This window comes from Furipterus horrens, unplaced genomic scaffold, assembly GCF_987537825.1.
Source record: "Furipterus horrens unplaced genomic scaffold, mFurHor1.1.pri manual_scaffold_11, whole genome shotgun sequence".
Classification (NCBI taxonomy): Eukaryota; Metazoa; Chordata; class Mammalia; order Chiroptera; family Furipteridae; genus Furipterus; species Furipterus horrens.
This window is the reverse complement of record NW_028327181.1, coordinates 27,539,755-27,555,120: the sequence shown is the minus strand read 5'-3', so window position 1 is coordinate 27,555,120 and position 15,366 is coordinate 27,539,755.

Sequence of the window (15,366 nt, the reverse complement as noted above, 5' to 3'; positions counted from 1 at the left end):
AAATCTGAGCTGTAGGGTGGCTGAGTCACTGCGTGATTTGATGTTTTGCCAAAAACCTCTGCATGAGACATGATACATGAGTGGGCATGTTGTTGTGATGAAGCTGCCATCACCAGTTGCCCATAGCTGCGGTCTTCTGAATTATCCGAAGAGTTTCCGTTGGATGGATGTTCAAGTATAACGCAAAATTTGATGCAGATTTGTTGCTCTGCTCACTCAGTCATTTTGAATGTGACAGCCACACAGTACATATGCTCACTCAATGGTGTCTACTGCCACCACTGACTAGTACAGTAAAGTCGCCATTGTTCACTCATGTGCATTCTGGTCCATTCCCCTTGGCTGCTAGGTCACATCCATGTTATGCAAACTGCTCTTGTTGTATTAACAATGGTTGAATTTTTTCCAAACAAACTCGTCGTCGTCGGCAGCCGTCCGTCTCGAGAGACGATGGTGTAGCTTCTTAAGAGTCTATCTGCACCGCCGAGAATGGCTGTGCAGTCCGATTCGGGAGTGACACGGTATCTGTCTCCTCCCGTGTTGAATCGACATCTTACGATGACGCTGGAGTGTCCTCTCCAGTGAAGCTGAAGCTACAGAGCCTGGGCAGGGTGATATGGAGGGTCTGCTGTTGCCCATGCAGCAGACCCCCCCTCTCTTCGCAGCTGAAGGATCCAAGGGAAAGACGGAGTCAATACAGCTTGGCTTCAGGTGCGCCGCAGGAGTTGCCGGTGTTGACTACAACGTCAAACCGCCTTAGGGACTCCGGCTCCGGATTTTCTGTCGGGGTTTACTCCCTTAGCCTTTCCCCTGAAGAGGTATGCCGCAAGGCAGCAGAGGTTTTTTGGAGTCAGAGTTTTCCTTCTCTGATGTGCCCTGACTGGAAGATCGAACCAGCGACACTTAGCTCTCAGGCCGACGCTCAATCCACTGAGCCAAACCAGCCAAACAAACTATATATATATATATATGTAATTATATACTTATAATTATAAAATCCTCTGCAGCTTCCTTCCTTCATCTGCTAATCCATATAGGACTCAGACACACAGGGCCCATCCCTGTCATCTTGTCATCTTTGACTTTGCCATAACCACATTGTGGCCTGCATGCACCACTGCTTTACACTATTAGGTATAACAAAGTGTTTCCTAATCATTCTATTACATCATATCTATCTTATGACTGTCACAGACTGAATGTACTTTAAAGACTAATACATTTTCAATTTCTTATGTATCCTCCCTGTGCCTAGCATCATGGAAGGCAAAAAGTAAGTGCCTGATATATGCTTGTAAATAATAACACCAGTGTATATCTCAGAATTTACAGCAGGCTTTTCTCTTTTGCTCCAGAGATAAGGAAATTTTAGGGAAATTGAAGACAAAACTTTGATCCTCTTTTTTTTTTTTCTTTTCAGTTACAGGTGAAGTTTGAGGATGTGTCATTCACCAAATTATCTCTTGCCTGTGAACTGAACAGAGTTGGCCCAGACAGAACGAAGGGAGAGTAGAGATGGAAACAAACATGCTTGTTTTTAGAGTCAATTGTCTGGCTATATTATGCACTTAAAAATTAAATTTGCTAAAGAAACTTTAAGTTCATTTCTTGCTAACACTTTATTATAAGGTACTTATCAGTAATAAATACACAGGGTCTATGATTCTTTAAGAAACTAAGAAATACTTAGAACTGATAAAAACGCCTTGCTTTGTTCTCATTCCTAGAACTAATTTCATTTTAGGGGAAACAAGTAATTTCTAGTTGAGTGAATTAAAGAGATGAAGCTATTATTAATATATTATTTGTAATAATTCTATTAAATGCAAAGTTTTATTTAATTTCTCCTGCCAGAATTTAATATAAACTGATAATTAAGAAAGTAAAGGTAGTTTCTTACTGACATTATATGTCAATTTTTATTATACTGTTAAGATCTATCTCTGGCTTTTTTTCCCTACTTTTGGATCATAGCTGGAGGTTGGTGAGACCTCAAGAAATATCCTGTTTGATAATATATCTATTCTGTGCTCAGCATCCAGCCTGTTTTCTTTTGTCCCTTGGCAGAGTTCATGAAAGAGAAGGGTTACATTTATCACCCATATTTCTTTATCTCTTGCGCCCTTTCACGGCTGCATCACGAGGCTGCTGCCCTCACTGCAGAGCTGAAACAAGTTTCCTTACGGTCAGCAACATCTTCCCAAAATCCAGACTGATGGGGCAGTGTTTAGTTTTAGCCTCCAGACATTTGACAAAATGGCTAGATCTTGTGTTTCAAAACTCTTCACTCTTTCATCTTGAATAACCAGTTCTCTTCCTATCTTTATAATCCTCCTGTCTCCTTCTTTATCAGCTTCCTTTCCTCCCCATTTCTCTTAAATATTACTTTTTCTTGATTAAACAGATCCCCTCCATGGCCTCAAATATCACTTACATTCTGATATCTATCAAGTCTAACTATCCAACTACCCCCTTTTTGTCTGAATGGCAGTGATACTAAGCAAGCTTTTGTTCTAGTAGAAAAGATAATAAATGCATTATTTCATAAATCCACAAAGAAAAATTCAGTGTTCTAGATGCACTAGGACAATACGGCTGGGAAAGGTAAATATAAGAGGTGGGTTTCATGGTCAGTGAAGATGGCATAGAGAAGCCGATATGGGAAAGGAAACCTGGTGAGAGAATGGGTCATGTGCATGTCTGGAGGAAGAGCTTCTCACAAAGATGCAGCTACAACCTCAAACGCCTGGAGGAAGGAGTGTGTCTGGCGAGGGAAAGTGAGGCTAAATGGGGTTGTGTCAGAGGGAATGAATGACCAGATCATGCGATGCTCTGCACTTGGAGTGAGATGGAGTCAGTGGAGGGTTTGGGGCAGAAAAGTGACATGGTCTGTCTTGTTTCAGATAGATTATTCCTACTGCTGTTCTGAGACTCTCTCATATGCCATCCAGTGAAGAAGCATGGAGATAAGTTAAGGATAATTCCAAAGTTGGGATTCCAAACAATGGAAGAGATTACGTTGACATTTACTTAGATGTGTAACATGTGGAAGGCATGAGTTTGAAAGGAGAAAAAATAATAAGTTTGGGTTTGGACACAACAAATTTTAGTTCTCTACTTGAAATCCAAATGATGAGTGTACGTTAAGCAGAAACATATTCAGTTCTGAAATCCAGATAAAGATAAAAATATAGATAGATTAAAATAGATAAATATAATCATATATATAAAATTTGAGTCATATAATACTTACAACTATAGGACTAGATGAGGTCTCCAAGGAGATCATATAGTTAAACAACAGAGATTTAAGTCCTGACTTCCTGTTCCTCACACTAAATATCTCCTTAGCTACAAAGCCTTAACAATTTAATCCCAGAAATATCTTTTATTAATAGCTTCTTCAGAGCCATAAGCTACACACCTCTAGAGGGCACTACTCATATTATAATATAACCTATTCAAAGAGAACCTCTTGGAAGACCACAATAGGATGAGTATCTATTTTGCAACAACATTGTCTCTGCTTTACAGCCAGTTTGTTTCAAGCTCTGGTCCTTTTAAACCTTCTCAATGGCAAAGCCTTCCTCTTTGGTCTCCTTGCTACTAGACTCCTTTCTCTGGTGTGACATCAACAGTAGTCCCTCTCTATATCCTGGTTTACTTATTGCAGCCTCACTGTATTGTGAGTTTTTAAAAAAATATTATATTTAATTATTTATCATGGATTTTTCGCTGTATCGTGGGATTTTGCAGCACTGTTGTTGAAGTTATGTAGGTTTAAGAGTGTAGAATAAATGTAAGGTTCCTACTTCGTAGGGGGGTCTAGAATATAATACCTGCAATAAGTGAGGGAATACTGTAACTCTTCAGAGAAGGAAAACTCTGATTCCAAAAAACCTCCGCTGCCTTGCGGCATACCTCTTCAGGGGAAAGGCTAAGGGAGTAAACCCTGACAGAAAATCCGGAGCCGGAGTCCCTAAGGCGGTTTGACATTGTAGTCAACACCGGCAACTCCTGCGGCGCACCTGAAGCCAAGCTGTATTGACTCCGTCTTTCCCTTGGACCCTTCAGCTGCGAAGAGAGGGGGGGTCTGCTGCATGGGCAATAGCAGACCCTCCATATCACCCTGCCCAGGCTCTGTAGCTTCAGCTTCACTGGAGAGGACACTCCAGCGTCATCGCAAGATGTCGATTTAACACGGGAGGAGACAGATACCGTGTCACTCCCGAGTCGGACTGCACAGCCATTCTCGGCGGTGCAGACAGACTCTTAAGCTACACCATCGTCTCTCGAGGCTCTGTAGCTTCAGCTTCACTGGAGAGGACACTCCAGCATCATCGCAAGATGTCGATTCAACACGGGAGGAGACAGATACCGTGTCACTCCCGAGTCGGACTGCACAGCCATTCTCGGCGGTGCAGATAGACTCTTAAGAAGCTACACCATCGTCTCTCGAGACGGACGGCTGCCGACGACGATGAGACTGTAACTCTTAATCAAAATATGATCACTTTTTGCTTATTAGTGGTTAATGTTCAAGTTCTTTTAAAGCCTTTACAAGCTTGGCCCAAACTATTGCCTAACCTTTATCTCCTACCTCACAACTCATGGTTGTCAACTACCAACATTTATTTGTATCAGTCCTGCTCAGAATGTTATGCCCTTATCTTCCAAGGTCAGACAAGAGTCCTGGCTATCTCTCCTGCATCCAGCATTCATTTCTGCCTTCACCAGTCTGCCAATGCCATTTCTCCATGCCTGCTGTTTCCTGAGTCTCGCCAAGTCTACAAAACATTCTCAGCTCAGCTCAGCTCTTACAGTTTCCACTGGGACCTCCATGTGTGCTCTGACCAGTTTTGGCTCTTAATCCATCAGGTATCATCTTATGATGTCCTCCAGTGATTTCTTGTGTGCATATCTTATCTCTCCAATGATATTATAAGCTTCTTTAGGGCAAAAAATGGTGCTATATTTATTTCTATTCATTGTAGCACTAAGAAGTACAGAAGCATTTTTAGAAAATATTTTTTTGAATTGAATTAAAAAATATTGAACTTGCTTCCTCTTTTAACAAGTTTATAGATTAGGTGGATCACCAAAGACTCTTACACACACTCTTTATAATTATGTCTGCTGTAGTTGGGTATAGCAGCTCCCACTGCTCCTAAATATCCCCTCTTTATATCTACAGTTCAAGGCTAGATGACATAGGTTCTACCCAAGTGTATTATAAGAGTTTAAAAATATATGGCCACATGAGCATGAATATGGGATTTCATGTATAGTGAGTGTGATACATGTTTTCTTGTGATTTGGTAAATGCAGTAGAGATAGTTATCTATGAGCTAAATCTAGAAGGAAGTTGGCTTAGTTCCAAATTCTGGATATTTTCAGTTATTATTGTTATTGACACAGTTGAGGATTTGGCTCAGAGATCCAACAGAGAGAAATAGATCTTACTTAGGAGCCTAAGGCAAGGGAACAAAGCAGCTGTAAATAGTTTAGCAATCAGTACTTCCTATTTTCAATAAGTGTTTCCAGCAAGGGATGAAACCAAGCCCTCATAAACAAAAATAACTAACATCCATTGAGCCTGACAATTTAAAAATACTTTCACATTTATTATTTTATTAGACAGACCAACTGCCTTGGAAATACATAATGATGAGAGATGATAATCCCACTTCTATAAATACGAGAATTAAAGCCTTAGATGCTGAGAGCCTGGTGCAGTGTCAGTCAGGAAGGGAGTAGAAGAGCAAGTATACAGGAAAGCTTCTTCAGAGTCAATATCGAGTGCTTTCTGCAATGTGTCAAAACTACATTGCTCCCCAAACCATGGGGCTTTTCAAAAAAGTTTAGATGGCTTCATCTAAAGATCCTGCCTCTTGTCTTCCTACTCCCTTCTGAAATAAGACATTTTATGGAGATCCTATTACTTAATAATGTACTTGGCAGCAAAGGAAGGGCCCCGGTTCTTTTCTTGAACTTTAAAAGGTAATTTAATAAATAAATAAAAACTGAGAAGAGTAGTTGAACCAGGTCTTATGTTTCTAATAGAATCATAAATGCCAGAATGTGCTGGGAATGATTTATTATCTTGTTACTATAAGCGACTGAGAAGCTTTCAATGGAGTCCTTGATAATTTCTAGCAGCTGCATTAAATAAAAATCTCTATTAGCTATTATAAAATCATCATCCCACTTTTCTGCAAGTCAACGTGAACACCTGATGGGAATTTGGAGCTGTTTGTTACTATATGTGCAAACCTCATGCCTGGCCTCTAAAAACAAATAAATAAGCACAAGTCAAGTGGCATGATATTGGTCACATCAACTGTTTGGGATTCATAGCTGCCTATCTACTTATTATAAGATATATTCCTGATTGAAGTAATAGTTTTCTTCAGCAAACACCATTTCATTAAAAGAACAGAAACTGAGACAGAATCAAATTCTGTGTTCTGAATTGAGACCCCTTCCCCAGCTCCATTACATCCAAGTTCAGCAGCTGTCCACCCCCATAAGAACAGTACAGATAACCAACTACAAATAAATGAGCTGTAAATTGCTGATCCCTCTTCCGTTTATTCTAATTTTCACAATAGAATATATCTCCGAGTACTCACTCTCTCATAAGCAGGTAAGGAACACCATGTGTGGGCAAGTAGCAAGTCAAAGGCAGAGATCACTAAATCTTGGAATACAACTTTGGTTTTATATTTTGGGAGATGGCCAGGCAGGTATGAGTTAAGTGCAATCCGATGCAGGAAGCAAGGAGAGACTGTATTTGGGCAAATCCCAGAGTAGGAGAGGCAGAGTGAGAGGAAGGGAGAGAGCTGCTGGTACCAGGAAATGTCTAACTAGGTAAAACAAAGCAGATTTGTCGGAGAAATAAATTTTATAGGACTTAGTAATGGATTGAATATGGGTAGTATGGTGTCTTACTTGAAAGCTTGGATGGACATTCTGTCTGGAAGAGTTGGATAAATCAAGAGAATATTAAAAGTTATATTTTATGATGAATGTATATGCTTATATACTTACCTTATATGTTCCCAACCCAATTGTCTTTGTGACTGTTAATTTCTCTGCCTGCAATTATTTTCTTTTAAACTTAACATGGTTTACTCCCGTACTTCAATTTTATGAGAAAATGTCACATATCAGAGAGGACTTTTATAACCACACATTTTAAAATAAAACTCACCCTGCTCTATTTTTCTTTAGAGCACTTATCACTTATTATTGTATTTTATTTATTAACAGTTTATCATCCTACTGCTGCCACAGCAGTAGGTAATGTTTGATGTCGTAATGACAATGTGTATTTTGTTTACTTCTGCATTTCCAATACCTAGAACAGTACCTGCCTCATGGTAGTGGCTCAGTAACTGTTGAGAAAATGAACAACTGAGTCCCAGAAGTAATGTTAAAATGGCAGTTATAAACAGATATCTGTAGAAGGCTGTACGCTTAAGAGACCAATTAGTGAATTATTATCATATAAGTAATAATTTAAGCCATAAGCTCTGGAGAAAGTATAGAGAATAAAGATAAGAGGAATTTGGATCAAAGCTTGGAAGAGTGGAACATTCAAAAGCCATGTGGGAGAAGATAAGCTTGCAATGAAAACAAAGAAGAAGTGGACTTAAATGTAGGAGATAAGAGAATGCGGGGCATGCAAGAAAGGAAGGTGCTGTAAGATACAGAGAGATCAAGAAGATAAAGAGTTAGGTGTGTCCATTGGAAAGAGTGGTATTGAGGTCACTGGTGACCATAGGAAAAGCTGCTCTGCAGGAGTGACAACTTAAAGGATAGATTGGTGTGTGTGTGAAAGTATAACTGGGAGACAAAAAAATGGAAAAAAGCATGTCTGTAAAACTCTTTGAGATACTTGACTGAAGAAGGTGATGATGGAAGAGGAAGGTCCAGGTACATTTTTTAACTTTAGTTTAATTTTTCATCTATATAAATGCCAATGGGAAGTATAAACTTGAGATGGAAAGTCTGAGTCACAATATACATTGATAAAGTAGTTATTAGAATGAGTTTCCTGAGATATCAAAAATGATGAAATGTAAATCCCAAAGGAATAAATCTAGGGTTATTAGTCAAATATGAGGACAGACAGCATCCTACATTCACCAGAGGGAAGAAGAATCCAAATGCAGATAAGTTTGCGTTCTTGGTAAAAGAAGACTAGGGTATTTTCATTTAGGGGTTTCTCTTTTGCTCTAAAGTAAAAGAAATTATTGGCTGAGAGCAAAATGATGTAAGTGGGAACTGAAAGGATAGAGATGGGTGGAAAAGGTGAAAAGGCCATTGTGGAAAGTAGTGGTGGAAGCTGACCAATGAATAGTAGAAGAATTGTAGAATAAAGGTGGGAAGCCACTTGACTTCGGTGTGCCTGAGCTTATAAAGAAATCATTCTGCCCTGTTGCATCATGAACTTTGCCCAACGCCTCAGCAACGGGCTCAGAGAAGAAAACTGGATTCATCCAGAGCTGGACTTTGGCGAAAAGCTTGTGACGAAAAGAGGAATGAGCCGGGGAGTTTAAGGTGTTGGGACAATTGCAGTAAAGGACTGTGAAATCCAAGCTGATTTGGGAAGGAAGTGAAGAGGGTAGAGGTCTCAGGAATGAATAGAAAAATAGAGGAGTCAGTGGTCAGGCAGTTCCAAAGAGGTCAAAGATACGTGGTAGTGGAAATAGCTGGGCAAATACTTGGAAGAAAAGGAGGTTATTTTTGTAAGTGTGGGATCTTTGAATTAATGATTTGTGGTGAAGTGGGCAGTTCTGTTTCTAATATAGCCAGCATGCTCAGAGCCAGGTGGGCATCATGCCCCAGGATGAGGACATTCGTAGTAAAATCGAGGCTAGGAGTGAGTCTGAAGTGAGGATGAAGGCTTCACCCATGAGTAGAACATAGTCGCTGAGGTCAGCTTGGCACAGGTGGACGAGTTGATTAAAAAGGAATAAGCAACAGGCACAAAACTGTCATATTCGCTGGCACTGCTTGGGGCAGAGAGGCAGCTGGAGGTTGAGTGCCAGGTGTGGGTCATGTGAGGCTCTTCGTAGCCTCGGGCACACCTGTGCTTCCTGCCCGGTGGTTCCAAGTGGCAGGCAGCTCCAAGGGGGTGAATGCTGTTCTTTACCATCAACAAAATTATGTGCCAAATCATCAGACCTCGGGTCTGTTTATGAGGACTTGGTGCCGCAAACAGAGGCAGCAGAGAGCTCCAGTTTCTCGTGAAGACCGCAGGGCTCATGAAGAACAAGGAATGGCCTGTTCCAAGTTCTGTTTCTGCTCAGCAGCAAGCAGAGCCCCTTGTCAGGCTGATGGCCCTTGCCCGTTGCCACTGCAGCAACAGAGAGTTTGAAAGAGGGTAGCTGGAAATAGAGGAAAAAGGCTTTAAAAGGAAAATGTCCCCACTTCCAAAGGCCACATAATCTGACAGTTTCTCTTCATGTTGCAGCAGCTGCTTTATATGGCAAACACCAGCTCTAATAAATATGGACATAAGAAGATGCAACACTGGAAAATAAACAATTTTCTGCCCTGGCGTGTTGTGGAGCATACTCACTCAGCAGTGAATAGGGCCCTGGGATCTGTTTGTTGCCAGGAGATTTCAGACAACCCCTGGTGGTGGTGTGCTCCTTGTTTCCATCAAGTTCCAGTTACAGAAAGCAGAATACGTTGCAGCTGACTTTAGCACACAGGTATTTCGTGTATGTCATTCAATGGATTGCTCACCCATTCATTGAGAGAGGAGATGAAACAGGCTGAACTTTCTGAAAGCCACACCATGGAACTGAGACCACCAATAGACCTTGTTTTACAGCAGAAGCTGCCACCACTCTCAGCCAAAGCCACCAAAATCAGGAAGCCACTACTATCAGAAAACTGCTACTTCTGGGAAGCTGCCCTGACCAGGAAGCCACACCATGCTTGCCTAGGTGACTAGCACTAACATAGGTGACACTTTTCCTGTCTCTGGGTACCTGAGACAACAAATACTCTTGCCCTTGAATGACTGATAATGTTGCTCCAGAAGAAACTCAAGTGCCTTTATGATGATGTTTATCAAGAGGAATAATAGAAACAGCTGCAGTTCCTTAAATTAAGTAATATATGTAAGTTACACACAATGTGTAGGACCTAGGTTGGGCCTGGCAGGGTTTGGTGATTTTCAGATCCCACAGATCCAACGCTGTGAATAGATGATAAGTCCAGTACTGGTCTGGGCTACAGGAGGGAGACATGGAGTCAGGAAGAGAGGAGGAAAGGTGACAAAGCAGGCTGTTCTCAGCCCTGGAATTTTGATAACCATGTGTCTTCACACTTCACTTACTGCCTTGTCACATCTCACATCTGTATGGTCAAGTTGGGCAGGGGAAAGCTCTCAGCATTGAAAGGTCTACAATTTACAGTTAGTTGTGGAAAATCAGAAAAAGCCCGAGGACAACGCAGAGGAACACTGCAGAAGAATCAGGAATGGAGTGGGGTTGCACATACAGGCCTAGTTAAGGTCATGCAAGGGAAGGTGGGCTTTGCAGAGGGCTTCAGCCCTTGTTCATGACACCACTGATAAAGTCATGAAGGCCTGCTCTTGTTTATTTTACCACATGAGAATTATAAGCAATAGTAGAAAGGGACATAATAAGTGGAAAATAATGCAGCAAATTGTATTTCAGCCACTGGGAATTTAACTCAGTATGTACCAGCCACCTACTTTGTGCAAGTTATTATAATAAGCAAAATAAAATATTCCACTGTGTCCTCAAGAAATGAAGATATTCATCGATCTTATCATAGCCATTTGCAGAATGAATTTAAAAGACATCATTTTAAGTATTCTTATTCCCCCCTATTTAGAAGAAAAGACTTATTGTCTCATGTTTCATTTTTATGTATTTAAGATTTTTTATTACATTTATTGGGGTGTTATCAATGAATAGGTATATAGGTTTTCAGTGTACAAGTCTATAATGCATTATTTGTATATTGCATTATGTGTTTCCCACCCAATGTCAAGTCTCCTTTCATCGTCATATATTTGATTACCTTTACTTTTTACTACCTCCCTTCCCCCCACCCCCCTTCTCTCTGGTAAGCATCATGCTGTTGTCTGTAGTTTTTACTTTTTCTCTTGCTTATTAATTTGTTGCTTTTGGTTTTCTACCCCATATATAAGTGAAATCATATGGCCCTTGAGACATTCTGCCTGGCTTATTGTGCTTAGCGCGATATCCTCAAGATCCATCCATGTTGTTGCACATGGCAGTATTTCATCTTTTCTTACGGCCGAGTAGTGTTCCACTCTGTACGTGAACTGCATCTTCTTTAGCCAATCATCTGTCAAAAAACACTTTGGTTGTTTTCATGTCTTGGCCACTGTAAATAATGCTGCAATGAACATAGGGGTGTGTATATTTTTACAGATAAATGTTTTCAAACTTTTGGGCAGACATCCAGAAGAGGGGTTGATGTGTCTATTCTTAATTTTTAGAGGAGCCTCCATACTTTTTTCCATAGTGGCTGCACCAGTTTACATTCCCATGGGCAGTGAATGAGGGTTCCTTTTTCTCCACAATCTCTCCAACACTTGTTATTACTTGTCTTCTGGTTAATAGCCCTTCTAACAGGTGTGAGGTGGTATCTCACTGTAGTTTTGATAGGCACTTCCTAGACAGCTAATGAAGTTGAGCATCTTTTCATATATCTACTGGCCATTTAAAGTTGTCTTGGGAGAAATGTCCAGGTTCTCTCACCATTTTTAAATTGAAATTTTTTGTATTGCTGAGTTATATGAATTCTTTATACATTTTTGATGTTAACCTCTTATCAGAGGTTTCTCTGGCAAATGTCTTCTCCTATTTGGTTCATTGCTTTTTTGTTTTGTTAATGATATCTTTTGCTGTGCAGAAGCTTTATAGTTAGATATAATTTCTTTCATTTATCAGTATAGCATTCCTCCAGCAGTGAATGAAGATTCCATTTTCTCCACAACTTCTCCAACACTTATTATTTACTTGCCTTGCTAATAATAGCCATTCTAATAGATATGAAGAGGTATCATTGGATTTTTGATTAGCTTGTAAAGTTGGGCATGAAACTAGACTGCTATTTGTCCCCATATATAAAAAGACAATTAACTTAAAATTAATTACAGACCTAAATGTAAGACTTGAAAGAATAAATTAAATACAAGAACACACCAGAGAATTAGTAATACACATTTGAATTGGCAAAGACATAGTAGAATAGAGGGCACAAAGTAGTCCATTTCTAACTGCAAAGAGAAATATACAAAAAAATTGATACTGTACCTAAGAGAAATGAAAGATTACCTCAGTTAGGAGACCTGGAGGAAGTTTTGAAGTGCAGTTAAGATTTAAGCTAAATCCTGAAGGAAGAGCAGAACTGACTCTGATAGAAAAAAAGAAGATTATTTTGAGTAAAGGAAACAATGAAGGGAAAACATATATGGGAAGTTGCGTGTCATGTTTGAAAAGAATAAGGCTTATAGGATACTCATAGAAAATCAATTTATTAAAAACAAAACTTCAAAAAGCTGAAAAAGTAAGGATCTTATTATAAAAGGCCATGAATGCCAAGAGAATTAATTTGAAATATGTTCTATAGGCACTGGGAATATTGACATTCCAAATGAAATCAGTTTAATATTGTCTAGAATCAAGTGCATATAATTATAGACTTTTCAGAACATTGATAACAGATTGATCACTTTTTAAAGTGAAGTAAGAGCTAGATTTTTAAAACCTTTCTTCCTCTTTTATTTTTATCTGTATAATCCTCTGAATTAAAACACACCCTCCACATAGGAGTGCGTATATTTTAGGAAAATCATCTACAAATATGACTAGAATATTTTGTATGTGTCTGTATAAGTATCTGACAATTTTCAAAGATAAAATAATTTTGAAAGAGAAAAAATGTGTTTTAAAGCCACAAAATGGATGTGTAAAAAGAATGTGCCTTGATGTATCTGGGTCTTAAGATGGAAGGTGAAGGAACATAAACTGGAAACCATAAAGAGTAAAATGTCAACTCACTAAAGAAATAAATAAGAAAACAAAACAAGTAGCAGAGAGGAGGTGGGGCAGCAGTATGTAAAGTAGCCACAATATCCAATTCTGAACAAAAAATTATAAGACATGAAAAAAAATCAGTGAAGTGTGGTCTATACAAGGAAAAAATGCAGGCAATAATAACTGCTTCTGAGATGGCCAACATGTTATATTTAACAAAAAAACCTTGAAACAACCTTTATAAATTTATCCAAAGAATTAAAGAAAACTGTGCTAAAAGAAGTAAACAAAGAAGTTATGACAGTCTCCACAATAAAGAATATAAATAAAGACATAAAATTTATTTAAAAATAGTGATCCAAGTGGTAATTCTGTAATTAAAAACTATTATAACTGGAATTAAAAATTCACTAAAAAGGATCAATAGTAGATTTCAGCTAGAAAAATATAACTGAACTTGAATATAGATGGATAAAATTACATAACATGGAAAACAGGAAAAAGAATGGGAATAAATAAACATGAAAAAAGCCTTTAAGTCATTATGTACTTCAACATACATGAAGTAGGAGTCCCAGAAGAAAAAGAGAAAGAAAATAAAAAATATTAGAAAAATAGTGACTGAAATCTTTTAAATTTGATGAAAAATATTATTTTACATATCTCATAAGCTCAACAAATCCCAAGTACATAAATCCAAATATATTCAAATATATTTTACTATAATATGTACAAATTATGATGAAAGTATTGAAAAACAAAGAAAATCTTGAAAGCAGCATGAGAAAAATGACTTATCACATACAAGAAACCCAAATAAGATTAATAGATGACTTTCCATTAATATAATGAAGGCCAGAAAACATTAGGATGATATGTGTGTATTCAAAATGCTTAAAATAAGTCAATCAAAAAATTATACCCAGCAAAATTAACATTAAAAAATAACGGTGAGAGATCCAAGATGGCAACAGATTAGGTGGAAGGTACATTCCCAGGACCAAGCTGAAATTACAGTTGAAATATAGAACAATCAATCTGAATGACCAACAGAAGACTAGCTGAACAGAAGTCTTTACAACCAAGGATTTACAGAATAAGCCCCATACAGAGTGGTGGGAAGGGCAAAGACACGGGCAGTGCCTGATATCCAGGAGGTATTTCTCAGCTGCAAAGGTTCTCTCTGAAAAATGTGGGGTTTCTACCCCATGCCAGGCTCTCCAGCCCAGAGTACCAGAGCCAGGAAGAAGTGCCCAAATAACATCTGGTTGTAAAAATCATTGGGAATTCTGTCTGCCAGGGAGAGACAAGAGTTTGCTGGAGATACAAGAGCCCTCTTAAAGAACCAAAATCCCAAATATCATCCACAGCCACTCACCATTGGCTCTGATGGAGAGAAGGCAAAACAGACTAGAGGGGTATGAAGAGAGACTGTGTTTTGTGGCTCTGGGGAAAGAGCTGAAAAAACAGCTATCAGGATCCCTGCACGGAGCGTGTCTCTCATACAGTGGACACCGTCTTTCCTAGGTGGAGCACTCGCTTCCTTATGGTATCAGTCAGGGGAAACGCAATAGCCTCACCCTCTGGACTCCTTGTCATCCCATTTTCTGGAACTGGAACCCCACTGAATAGTTAGCTGCCTGGGTCTAGGCGTAGATGTCCAAGCAGACACAGGGGGTGTCAGTGACTGAGTTGTGTGGCTTTGGGGCAGAGGGCCATTCCCATGAACCTGATGAGTTCCTCCCCCTAACATGGGACATGCTAAGCCCGCCCTCTGTGCTCCTAGTAGCCTCATTCTCCTGTGAAGTTCTAGACAGAAGCCAGAAAAGACTGAGTCTGTGGCTCCGAGGTGGGAGCCACTCCTTAGATTCTCCCAAGCCTGAAGAGTGCCTCACCTCACAGGATATCCATCTGTCTCACACTCCTGACACCTGGTGGCCCTGATCTACTGAGCTCAGTAGCTTGAGAGAATCTGGGATACATTTATTTGTGTGGCTCTAGGATGGGGGTCACTTTCCTCTCACACTCCTGACTGGTGCAGAGCTTTCCCTTTCCATGGCCTAGTTGAGGTCTGTTTTGGTCTGATAAACTCTGCTGACCTTCCCCTGACGTCTCCCTGAAATACTACTCCACCAGAAAGGTCTGCAAGACACCTGTCATAGGGAAGCTAGACTTGTTGTGCACTGGAATTTTTCTGAGCGCCATCAGACCCAGACCTGGCACCACATTTGAACCTGTGTCAGTCAGGTGAGTACCATTCACCTCTATCTGGTGAGTCACCGAGAACCAACCTCATGCAACTCAAATA